Here is a 12,757-nt window from a genome sequence, read left to right as displayed (position 1 = left end):
AACTTTAATGCACATAAAAAACAGCTGCTTGTTTAAGTGAAAATACATTGATGGGTTTTTGCACTAATAAAGTTGAGGAGTTGTAAAGTGTTTTGTCTCGTGTCAATTATATCCTCAGTTATATCGTTATCACACATTTTCAAATGTATATCGTGATAAATATTTTTGATTTTATCGCCCTGCTCTAGAGACAACTGTTTATAAAATTTATAGTCATACTCAAAAGGTCTCATCAAGTCCATATTCGATTTATGCTGTTATCAGTGTTTGAATGATAGCATGGCTGTGGTGTCATATCAGTGTATGCTCTCGGTGTTTGCTGATATCAAACGGTGGTATGAGGACCACTGTAGGTAATCTTTGTAGTGATACTCAGAAGGTTTATCTTATAAAGTCCTTCTTTTGTTTTATTTAGACCTGGTTTAATTCTGGTATAGAACCAGTTGAATATTTGTATATAATCCCTGCAGCTGACTCTATAACAGGGGTCACCAGCCTTTTTAAAACTGAGAGCTAGATCTGTGAACAGTCTGGTTCATCTTTAGTTATATGATAATAACAATTCTATCTTGATATGCTGTCTTATCACAGGTTCATTTTCAAAACAGGCCTGGGTCGTGTAGCAGCCAACAACTCCACAGAGGCTGTCCTGGTGAGGGAGATGGCACACTTCTCGGCGGAGGGAGCAGCGTCTTGGCAGCCAAAAAAGCAGCCCATTTGAAGTCCCAGCGACTTCCCCACAACAGCTCTGAGCCACCCACAAACCTCTAAAGAGCGTTCCTGCCTTTTTAAAAAAATTCTTAATAAATGGAGCTTGCCTCCAAAATAACCTAACCTCTCTTTATTCTCTTAAATAACTGGCCTTCACTATGTTCCTAAGTAGTAGTATATTTTTTCATTAGTATAATATGAAATCAATTCTACATGTCAAGTTGTGTGCCAGTATTTGCTGTGTAGTAGAACTGAGACATTAGTCATTACAAAAATGTATTTGAAATAATATTAAACTTCTCAAACATTAAACATAAATATATCAAATATAACTATTTACAGAGAGACAGGAATAAGAATGGGGGAAGAATGATTTTAAATTTAAACATTTTAAAGACAAAGCCCAGCTTTAAACCCAGCTGTATTCATTCAAGAAGTCAGATGACACAAACTAGTTAAAATAAATATATGTATTAAAGAGATAAAGAGTTGAATAATTTCCTGCTGCTCTCCTATGGAACCAGCTGCTGGGGACTTGGACACCACTATTTTGACACTGGTGTTTAATTATGTAATTAATTATTAAATAATTAGACAAATAATAATTCATTAATTACTAATAATTGTGTAATGATTAATCTTCGGCCCTCTCTATCAGAGTGTGTCCTGTCTCCCTCTGCTCTCTTTCCCCCCCCCACCCGGCCACAGCAGCTGGCTGCCCCTCCCTGAGCCTGGCTCTGCAGGAGGTTTCTTCCTGGGTCCATTTCCACCCTGGCAGTCAGCCGACTGACTATATTTATTTATTGCTAATGCTCATATTCTCAGGGTGTTCCCTCCTGCTCACTCCAGGTATACACATTACTTTTGCTTTCTTCTCACGTGTCGCTCTGTTTTCATCGTTCCAGGTCGTCTGTCTTCTCCCCCTGCACTTTCCTCCTCTGAATCAGCGCTTCGGTGTAACTGGAGACTCAAGCTTTGACTTGTGACCCAGTACTTCCTGCCATCCTGCAAGAGAGGGATATCCCTGGAAGCTGCCACACTGACTGTCTACAAAGAAATTTTCCAGATAGTTAAATACCAGTTAAATTATGCAGACATGAAAACTGGGAATGCCAGATGTTTTATTTACCGTCATTGGAAAGCTGAGGCATATGTCTCAGTTTTATCCTGTTAGTTCTGTGTCATGATTTTTTTTTAACCCTTTTTACTCTAGTGGGAGAAACGAGGGAGGAAAAAAATATTTGGTCCTCTGGGTATGGATGTCTGAGTGAGGTAATAAAAGTTAATGTTGTGTGTGTGTGTGTGTGTGTGTGTGTGTGTGTGTGTGTGTGTGTGTGTGTGTGTGTGTGTGTGTGTGTGTGTGTGTGTGTAATGCTTAGGTGGGAGGGAGTAAAAAGGAGACAGAGCAGGGTCATAACACTCTAAACTGTGCTGCCTGCAAAGGGAAGAGTGTTCACTATTCACAGTTTAACTCCCTTGCTGTGAAATGTTTCAAGGTTGAATGTTTTGGACTTATTAGCTCTTCTACACTTTAGCTTTGGTCTGTCTTCCCTTACTTTAAACACCTCTAAGACTCTTTACCAGACTGTGATTCAGACAGAGTGCTCAGGAGATGCAGAAGACCGGCGGGAAGAAGCGAGTTCCAAGGACCAGCAGCAACCTCACAAAATCAGCTCCTCAGTGAGTAACAGACAAGAGTATCATGTCTGGAAAAGGTTTGCTCCAGTTCCTCCTGCATGTTCAAACAGACACCCATTCAGGGATATTCTTATTAGTAAAATATAACAATTATACAGAAGGAAAAAGAAAATTTAATACGGTGTAACTTAAACTTAAGAGGGGAATCTGGTTTAACAGCATTGGGTGATTTATTCTTTATTTACAAAATGTTTCCATCTGGTGAAATACCTAGCATTGTGTAGACTGTGTAGAAGGTTATTTCCCTTTTTTACCCAATACTACACGCATGTATGCCTATTATATTTATATTATTGTTATATTTTTGTAAGTGATAATATGATAATAGGAAACTCATACCTTCCAAGATGGTAGTGTACTAGTGATTCTGACTGATCATATACACACATATGTCTCATATACATCTCAGTCGGGTTTAGTTCAGCATCAGAGCACTTCCTCCCTCTGCTTGTTGGTCAGTTTATAGGGCCTGTTCTGTCTTATTGTCCTGCTATGTTCAAATCAAACAGGATGCTACGTCAGAGAACAATGTTGTGGTTAAAATGTGTCTTCTGAATGAATGCTTGTCTACATGTGTCATGGTGTGAACAAAAAACATTTTGGGGCCTTTTTTAGGGCTTAAAACAAAAAAATTACATTTGGCATCAGACCAAAGTCAGAGCTTCACTGTCCTAATGTCTGTTCCTCGTTTTTCTTACTTTCTGTCAGTAGTTGTTTCAGACCTCATTTCAGATTGTGAGGCTCTGACAAACTCTTGGTCATCCTGTGTACATGAGAAAGATTGATTTCTCTTTATTTAGCTGGGGACGTTTTGTCATATGGATTACTGCAGTAGTTGACTTACGCTACTTTGTTTTTGTTGTACAGCAATATTACCTTACCACAAGAAAACTGTTGATTTAAACATTAAGTAAGAGGCACTACTAACGCATTAGGATTTTTCTCTTTTTGCTTTGAGCATAGGAAGAACCACGTGTAATTATTGACCTTTGTGTTGGATCATAAGCTGTTCTGTCCACTAACAACATCTTATAAAGAAAAGAAGACAAAGGTGTTGGTATATAAAGACCGAAGTGTCAGAGCAGCGCCTTCATGAGTTTATTTTTGCTGTAAGAATTCACCCCTGTCTCTGGATGTGTTTTGATACCAGCATCAGTTAGACATATGCATCAATTTTAACTTCATATAAAGTTAAAGCTCATTGTTAGCTGGAGATAAATAAACTGGTACGCTCACGTTAAGGTGAGGAAGGAAGTTGACAGCACGTTCTCCTAGTGATGCTGTTTAAAATGTAAATGGATGAATAACATGAGCCAACAAGAAAAGATGTTGAAACTTTGAAATGTTGTTAGAAAACGGAGTCTCTGCACTTTCTGCCATTGTTGGTGAGATTTCTTAATCTGTGATAAAAATGCTGTATTCAGACAAGACTGGCTCACTTTATGTTTGCTTCGATTAGTGGCCGAGATTTGAACAACATCTGCACATGAAAGGGATGATATGAGGGTGTAACTAACTGCTGGCGAACTTGTGGATATGTTGGGTTTGTATTTGGACTTGATCCTCTTGAAGGAACACCAGATTTCAGCACAAGACTTTGCTTCATGTCATGATGCATGTTCAGTCATCCGGGTAAGGAAATCCCAAAAGCTGATCCTGTTCATCTGGACGTTTTCAGTGGGAGAAATGTTTCATCACTCATCCAGGTGACTTCCTTAGTCTCAGCTGACTTCTAAACAGTACATCTGCACAATGACTGAAGCTATCGCAGTGATCGCAGCCACTCGTGGTCTTTTCAGTTCTCCCACTGAAAATGTCCAGATGAACAGAATCCACCTTTTGAATTTGCTTCACATTATTATGAAATATGGAGAAAGGTTTATTATACATACTTACTAATCTTATACTAGATTGTTTCGTGGTTCTGTAATCTTAAATAAGCTGCATTACTCCTGTTTCGTAAAGACATAGGCTTTGTGTTGGTGTCCACTTTTGAATAGCATGCCTAAAAAAACTACGACTGATCGGTATGTATATTTCACAACTACTAATGCACGATAATCCAAGAGATAAAAGGTACACGTCTCTAATGTTTTTCTGTTAGCGTTCATCCCACGACTTCTGTAATTATATTTCAGACATGTGTGAAACACGATGTGCGATCCAACCCCTTCACTGGCTCGCAGTGATGACACGGTCTAGTGTTACATATCTTTTACTTCATCGCTGCCATCATTTCTATTTTTGGGTCGGGCATGTGCATTTGTACTGGGATGCACTGGCTAGGATATGGTGAATGCAGCCTTTCTACACTCTTTTTTTTCCAGAGACACTTTATGTGATAGTTTGTGCATGTAACATGTAACTTCCCTGTCTTTTGCAACGCTGCTGAACACTTTTATTATCAGAGTAATGGCCATATGGTAGCTACGGCAGCTTCTGCTCAGGTCAAGCCTCAGTGCAGCCCAGTCCAGTTTAGATACCCTGAAGAGCCTTAATGACAAGTTTTTAGCTGCTTGTGAAATTGTTAAGACTAGGGACAATAAATAAATAATAATACATAAAATAATATATTTATAATAGCACACATATTCTGATATATAGGTTGATATGTTTTACTTGCAAAACATACAGAATCTGGCAATTTATGTGCAGTGATGGGAATAACGGCGTTACAAGTAACGGCGTTACTAACAGCGTTACGTTTTTCAGTAACGAGTAATCTAATTACTATTCCTATCGTTACAACGCCGTTACCGTTACTAACAAGAAACTGCGGTGCGGTCGCGTTACTATTTTTCAACAAACAGACGGTTGAAGCTGTCTGTAGTTTACAGCATCTTATATCAGCTGCACAGAAGTAGCTGTAAGTAATCTGGGCGCTGCAGCTTTAAGCAGCTGACAGCGATCACTTTCTGCCCAACGATCACTTTTTGGCAAAACACCTGGAGCTCAGGGGGCAAAACAATGGCATGAGTGCTGCTGTTTGACTGAGGAAGAATAAAGTAGTCGTGGTAAGCCGATCACATGACCACTTCAAGATGACAAAGCAACAAGGTGCCAGTTTTTAAATTGTGCTGATAGGCCACGTAAAACCAGAGTCATGATAAACAAAATATACGTGTGTTTACTGTCTGAGGACAGCGCAGCGAGACCTCTCTGCTAATGAGCAAAAAAGAAAAATCAAACCAAAATCAGCCCGTTCATGTTGGTGCAAAAATGCACCATGTCGACCAATCAAAGAATGATATGGCAACATGACATTTGGTTGTTTAGGAAGATTTAGGAGTGACGGCGAGAGAGAGAGAGAGAGAGAGAGTTTTGAGATGTGAGAGATTTGTGACGTTTAGCGTGTTTGCAGTGTGTAGTTAGTGTGTAGTGTTGTGGATAGTTTTGTGTTGTGTGTCAGAACAATGAGGCGACTGCTGTCTCCAGGTAGAAACAGCAGTGACACACCTGCTGCTGTCAGACCTGCAGGTATCAGGCTGTGATGTTTCCTTTATAGTGGACAGAAATATTTGCAGTGGCACAAATAATTTGTGGCATCTTATTTAATGCAGAACAGCTGATGGTTCTGTAAATAGTTTGAAATTGTTATTAAAAAGGGTAAAAGGTAAATGGCTGCAAATAACTTTGTTGTTTGCAAAACTTGTGCGTATGATTTTAAAACTGACAATTTATATTTGCATTTAAAGTTATGAAATATGATTCAATAAACATGTTTGTGGTTGTTACAGTAACAAATATAACTTTCTACTCGGATTTTGTTGTTTGTCTGATTTTAGATCAATTGTGTTAATGCAGTATATCAAAATGAAAACATGACTGTAAATTCAGACACGTGAGGTTGTGCTGAAAAGAATGACAGCAAACAAGGCAAAGTAACTAGTGAAGGTGAAATGTAGAGGAAACATCAGAAGTAGTTAAAAATGGCCGATTATACCCTGGACCCCAGAGGGTTAAACACTTTTTTTAAAGTAACGCAGTAGTTTTCAAGTAATTAATTACTTTTAGAATCTTGTAACTCAGTTACTAACTCAGTTACTTTTTTGAAGAAGTAACTAGTAACTATAATTAATCACTTTTTCAAAGTAACTTGCCCAACACTGTTTATGTGTTAAATGCCTATAAAAGCATAGTATGTACATTTTTCTCAGTACTGCAGGCTGCTAATGGCTATTACCCTCTTTACTTTTGTTTGCTAAGCTAAGCTAAGCAGTCACTAGCTGTAGCTTCATATGTAAAAAAAAAAAAAACTTCTCAATAGTCTGAATAAAATTAAATAATGACATAATTTTATGTTTTAACCATATTCCTAGAGTTATATGTGCGGCCCCACCTCAGTTCAGAAAACTGGTAGCCATTCCTGAAGCACGATGTTTGATTCAGGGAATTAGGAGTTATGTTGACTTTACCATGACCTGAAAAAATTCCCCACTTTGATAGAGCTGTTACATTTTCTTATTTTTACTTTTCACTTTTGATTTTACTCACTGTTTACTTTTGTAAAAAATTACTTTTCAGGCACTGCAACAACTTAGGAGAAGATCATGACTGGAGATCAAATATTCTGTTCACCAAATTCAAAATAATGAAAACACAAACATCAGTTAGACTTTGGAATGAATGACATCAGTTTCAGCATTTATCACATGTCACAAAAATGACCGTAAACGCGTATGGCTGCATTCATGGGTGTAGATGTCCAAAAAGCCTATGGCCCATAATAATAATAATAAATCTGACTCGTCCTATATATTACACAAACACAGTGGACGTTGTTCAAAGTGCCATCACTTTCACTGTCTGATGAAGCCAATGTTGTTACTTCTCGCAGGTCATAAGACAGTAATGCTGCTGTCAACACCACCTGAGACATGCATCGTGTGAGATCCGACACGTGTGTGTAGCACTTTTATTTAACTTTAAAAACAAATGTTCTTGGCACTATCAAATAATCAGGCATCTGTAAAGTTTCCTGCTGCTTGTTGCGTCTTATATAAAAGTCAAAGGCTACAGCAGACGCAGTTTGGCATTTATAGTCCACAAGAGAGGAGCGGGCACCTTGTGATCCCCCTGCTGCTGCAATCACAGACAGCTTTACGACGAGCAGCCGCTTTGGTCCGTCCTGTCCAGACAGCTCTCGGACGCCGGTCACAAGACAGACAATATGGGAGCCATTTCCCTGGACACACAGACAGGGAGGGAGGGAGCACTTGAGCACATCCTTTCACGGTTTCTTGGACGGTCACGTACATGGAGACAATCACATCCAGTCTCAGCCTTTTTTGAATTACAGTTATTTTAGTGATGGCGTTTGAAGCTTCGCCATCTCTGACTAACTGCTTAATCTATTTTTTACAGACGGACAGACTCACACCACCCATATCAAAAATGATTTGTCCGTGATCATCAACCGTATCTAAACAGTGGACATGCACAGCTTCCAGTTCTGAAATGTGAAGCCAGCGCAAAAGCATCATAAACCTGCTGTCACAGTCTGGCAGAGGCAGACTGAATGGGGTGACAAAGAGGACTCTAAACGCACACACCGAGGAACGTGGAACAAAACTTGAATGTTAAAAAAAAGCGAGCCGTTTAATAAGGCTGATAAAAAAATAAAATAAAAACATTGCAAACCAAAAGGCCATTTAAGCATGCTTTGAAGTCATGTCTAATCAATTTAACAATCAGTGGAACCATAACAGCTGAATGGGCTTATCAAAATGATCCATTCCTGTGAGTCTCTACAGTGAAGCAGCACCTGAGGCCCACACAGGTCTGGATAGATGGTCGAGTTGAATTATCCCTAATCCTGACCGTGACTACATACGTCATAAAAGTTAAAGACACACAGACAGACACTATTTGACCTTCAGACATCAAGGAAACTGACAACCATTTAAAGTAGAGAGTCATGGTTCTGCTGTCCAGCTCATGCGCTCCACAACTTTGTTCTTGTTTAGACAGACTCTTAAAATAGTTGTACTAGACTCACAGCTGTCACTGTAAAGTCAATACAGAGTGGAACATACCAGCCAAAGTCTGGAGGGTAAACTTGCAGTAAATTCATGAATTCAGTTCAATTCAATTCAATTTTATCTATATAGCACCAAATCACAACAAAAAAGGGAGGGGCGGGGCCAACTGGTTGGGGATGATGGGAGGAAGACAGAAAGACATGCTGGGGAAGGGAGACAGAGGTTAATAATAACTATTAATTAAATGCAGATGGGTGTATAAACACATAGAAAAAGGTGACAGAAAAAATAACACCCAGTGCATCATGGGAATCCCCGGCAGCCTACGTCTATTGCAGCATAACTAAGGGAGGATTCAGGGTCACCTGGTCCAGCCCTAACTATATGCTTTAGCAAAAAGGAAAGTTTGAAGCCTAATCTTGAAAGTAGAGATAGTGTCTGTCTCCTGAATCCAAACTGGAAGCTGGTTCCACAGAAGAGGGGCCTGAAAACTGAAGGCTCTGCCTCCCATTCTACTTTTAAATACTCTAGGAACAAGAAGTAGGCCTGCAGAGCGAGAGCGAAGTGCTCTAATAGGGTGATATGGTACTACAAGGTCATTAAGATAAAACAGGCCCCACTGCAGCACAGTACCTGTAATACCTACAGCATGTTCTAATCGCTCTAATAGGATATTATGGTCGACAGTATCGAACGCTGCACTGAGGTCTAGCAGGACAAGCACAGAGATGAGTCCACTGTCAGAGGCCATAAGAAGATCATTTGTAACCTTCACTAAAGCTGTTTCTGTGCTGTGATGAGCTCTGAAACCTGACTGAAACTCTTCAAATAAACCATTCCTCTGCAGATGATCTGTTAGCTGTTTGACAACTACTCTTTCAAGGATGTTTGATATGAAAGGAAGGTTGGAGATTGGCCTATAATTAGCTAAGACTGCTGGGTCTAGAGATGCTTTTTGAGTAAAGGTTTAACTACAGCCAGCTTGTCTTATTAAAGACTGACTCATTTAAAAAATTTAGTGACCACTGTTTGTTGTGGTGTATAGACTTGCTAATTAGGCTCTTTTAAACACACACACTTTTTATAAATACTTTATATGAACAAATGAGAGCAAACACAACACCAATGATTCAGTTAAATTCAGATAAACCCACCGTTAACTGCAGTCAAAAAGGGAAACCCTAACCCTTCACTATAATGTAAAAAACTATAATATAAAATTACAAAGACTTTGACGATCACTTTAAAAAAGATTCCAAGAATCTGGAGGAATCTCAAGGCTGAAAATCAACAGTGGGCCTCCGTGATCTTCAGGCTCTGCATTTAGAAACAAGCATGATTCTGTCGTGGGAACCACTGCATGGGCTCAGGAACAGCTCCACAAATCATTGCCTGTGAATACAGTACTGTGCCTTCCTGCAGGTTAAAGCTGCATTGTGAAAAGAAGAAGCCACATGTGAACATTGCCGTCTGCGTCTCTGCACCAAAGCCCATTTAATGTTCTGTGGACATGGAAGCTGCAGAGTATCATCAGAACTCGGTTCAAAAACCTTTTACCAACTGACTGCAGCTAGAATCAGTCACTAAGTCAGACCACAACTGAGCCATGTTGCTTTCCCAAAGTTAAGCAGCTACTGGTGTGAGATAGTGGACGTGTGTAAATACTGTGACTAGAGGAAAAGCTGGGGAATATCCTGAATATTGCAGAGACAGAGTGACAACCCTTCTTGCTCACATTCACTGCTACAATCAGCTTAGATACACACGCTTACATGCATGTTGTGACTGTGGGGAAAAGACTCTGTGGTACCACCAACTCAGAGAAACTGCACCACGCTTCCAGCCTGTTCTGCTCCATTCAGGTGACCTAAACAGTGGTTGTTATTCCTGACAGCATATTAATCTACTCTCTACGCAAACACTCGATATGGATGCGCTAATTAAGTCATCTGGATGACTCAAGGCAGGAATCGTATCTGGGTGTAGATACAGGTATCGAGTTGAGTGGGAACATGAGGTCTAACTCCACAGCATGTGGCTCATCCTGAACAAGACTCCATGTGTCCAAGTATTCTCAGTGGTAGTGTGATTTAAGTCAGCAACTCAAATTCATCAAACTAATGGGAGTTATGTTGAAAGCTATACTAAAATAGACAGAGCCCTGACGAGCTCGATTCAACCTCAAAACAAAGTGTGAGAGACATGACAGACAGAAACCTCAGTCACAGCAGACAAGAAGCCATAACGCATCACCACAAGGCTAAAACACACACACACACACTCAGTGAACAGTTGCTAATAAAGTTCAACCCCTGACATTCAGTTTAAAATGAGCCAGTAGTGCAAACTCATTGCAGAAACAGATGACCACATTGCAGCCATTAGACTTGAGTCTCTCACATAACACATACGTTGCATAATTGAACTTGAGAGAGTTGTTTTGCTTTATTTTTAATGTCTGACTGCTCGACAAAGACTGCAGTCTATATACTCTATAGTGGTAAGATTCAAAATCAGCAAGAAGGCCTATTAATCATAGTGGCACTAACCAACAAGTCATCTATGAAATGTAGCTAGAGGGGAGTTTGCTACTCTGACATTTGAGTCAAATATTATCCAGGGGTGTGCTGGACACTCTAGTTTACAACTTCAAACTGCGCCTCAGAATTTGAAGTAAGAAAGAAATAGAGCTTCTTAACCCTAGGTCTTTGAGTTTGGACTTTTTCATTCTTTGTAATCTAGATTTTCATTTGCTCTTGATCTGTTATCATGCCTCCTGTTTCAGGTGCTCTCCGACCTGTTGCTTGTTTTCTCCCTCGCTGTTCGATCCCTCTCAAAAGCTCAATTAACCATTATCTACACGGTGGGCCTCCTCAACTGAGTAGCAAGTTCCACCACAGAAAATGGGATAGTGTTTTCTTTTCTGAAGAAGTGTGTGTGTAGGTCCGCAGTCATCCAGGTCATGGTAGTCTAAGGAGCTTGGAAAGAAAGCGACTGGACTTTTTTAAGTTGCTTGAAGACGTTTCACCTCTAATCCGAGAGGCTTCTTCAGGTCTAAAACCGAATGCTGGAGATTCCCAGGTATTTAAACCCTAGTGGGAGTTCCATTAGTATCTACTCGGATCGACTAGGAGGTTCATTGACCCGCTATTGATCATCAACCGCACCACATGAGCCAAGGTGTGAAAATCAGCAGAGGTTTCGTGTGACACCTCCTGTGAGAGCTTGCCTAACCCAGTCATGTGACCTAGTGAGGTCACCTGACCCAAGATGTGCGTGGGAGGCTGTGGCACCTGGGAAGTCATCTCAAAACTGCATCATAAGTTGCAGACAGTTGTCGTAAGCCACACCCTATATTCAAAGATGGTCGTTTACGGCGTACATAAACGACCTCTCTCAAACCGTCATGTCTGTCCAAAATGTGAACTATGGTGTTAGGTTTATGTTGGCACAAACCGATTGCTGGAACAGCCGAGACAATTCTACTACAATGGCAAAAGCAAGGCACAAGTCAACAGAGCTCTTCGTGTGATCTCGTGCACGAGGGAGATGACTGAGACTGGGACAACTCCCACTAGGGTTTAAATACCTGGAAATCTCTACCACTTGGTTTTAAAACTAAGGAAACCTCTCGGATTAGAGCTGAAACGTCTTTAAGAAACTTAAAGAATTTAAATCGCTTTATTTCCAAGCTCCTTAGACTTTTTTGATGAAGCTTTATTCATTAAAGTTCCACTAAAGTTTGGGGGCGACCGTGGCTCAGGGGGTTGGGAAGCATATCTGTAACCGGAAGGTCGCCGGTTCGATCCCTGGGCTCTCTGTCCTGGTCGTTGTGTCCTTGGGCAAGACACTTTACCCCACCGCCTACTGGTGTTGGCCAGAGGGGCCGATGGCGCGATATAGCAGTCTCGCTTCTGTCAGTCTGCCCCAGGGCAGCTGTGGCTACAACTGTAGCTGCCTCCACCAGTGTGTGATTGTGAGAGTGAATGAATAGTGGTATTGTAAAGCGCTTTGGGTGCCTTGAAAAGCGCTATATAAATCCAATCCATTATTATTAAAGTGCACACTTTGCCTCTCAGTAGCTGCAAATTGCATCTAGTCATTAAAGTACACTGTTTTTTTTTTTTTTTGCCTGTCCCATTTGGTTCTTTAGCCGTCAGAATTGTTGTCTGAAGACCAACAAGGAGACCCAATGGATTTACTTGATATTTTGCCAAATGGATCATCGTGGCATTGCCGTATTGGTCCATTTGATCAACCTTTGTTTTTATTATTTATTTTATTTTATTTTCAGTTGTTACAGACGGGACAGACATGAGTGAGGGATAGGAAAGGGAGAGAGAAAGAGGAAGGAAAAGAAAAACAGA

This window comes from Simochromis diagramma, unplaced genomic scaffold (assembly GCF_900408965.1).
Source record: "Simochromis diagramma unplaced genomic scaffold, fSimDia1.1 OVJJ01000565.1, whole genome shotgun sequence".
Lineage (NCBI taxonomy): Eukaryota > Metazoa > Chordata > Actinopteri > Cichliformes > Cichlidae > Simochromis > Simochromis diagramma.
This window is presented reverse-complemented; position numbering follows the sequence as displayed.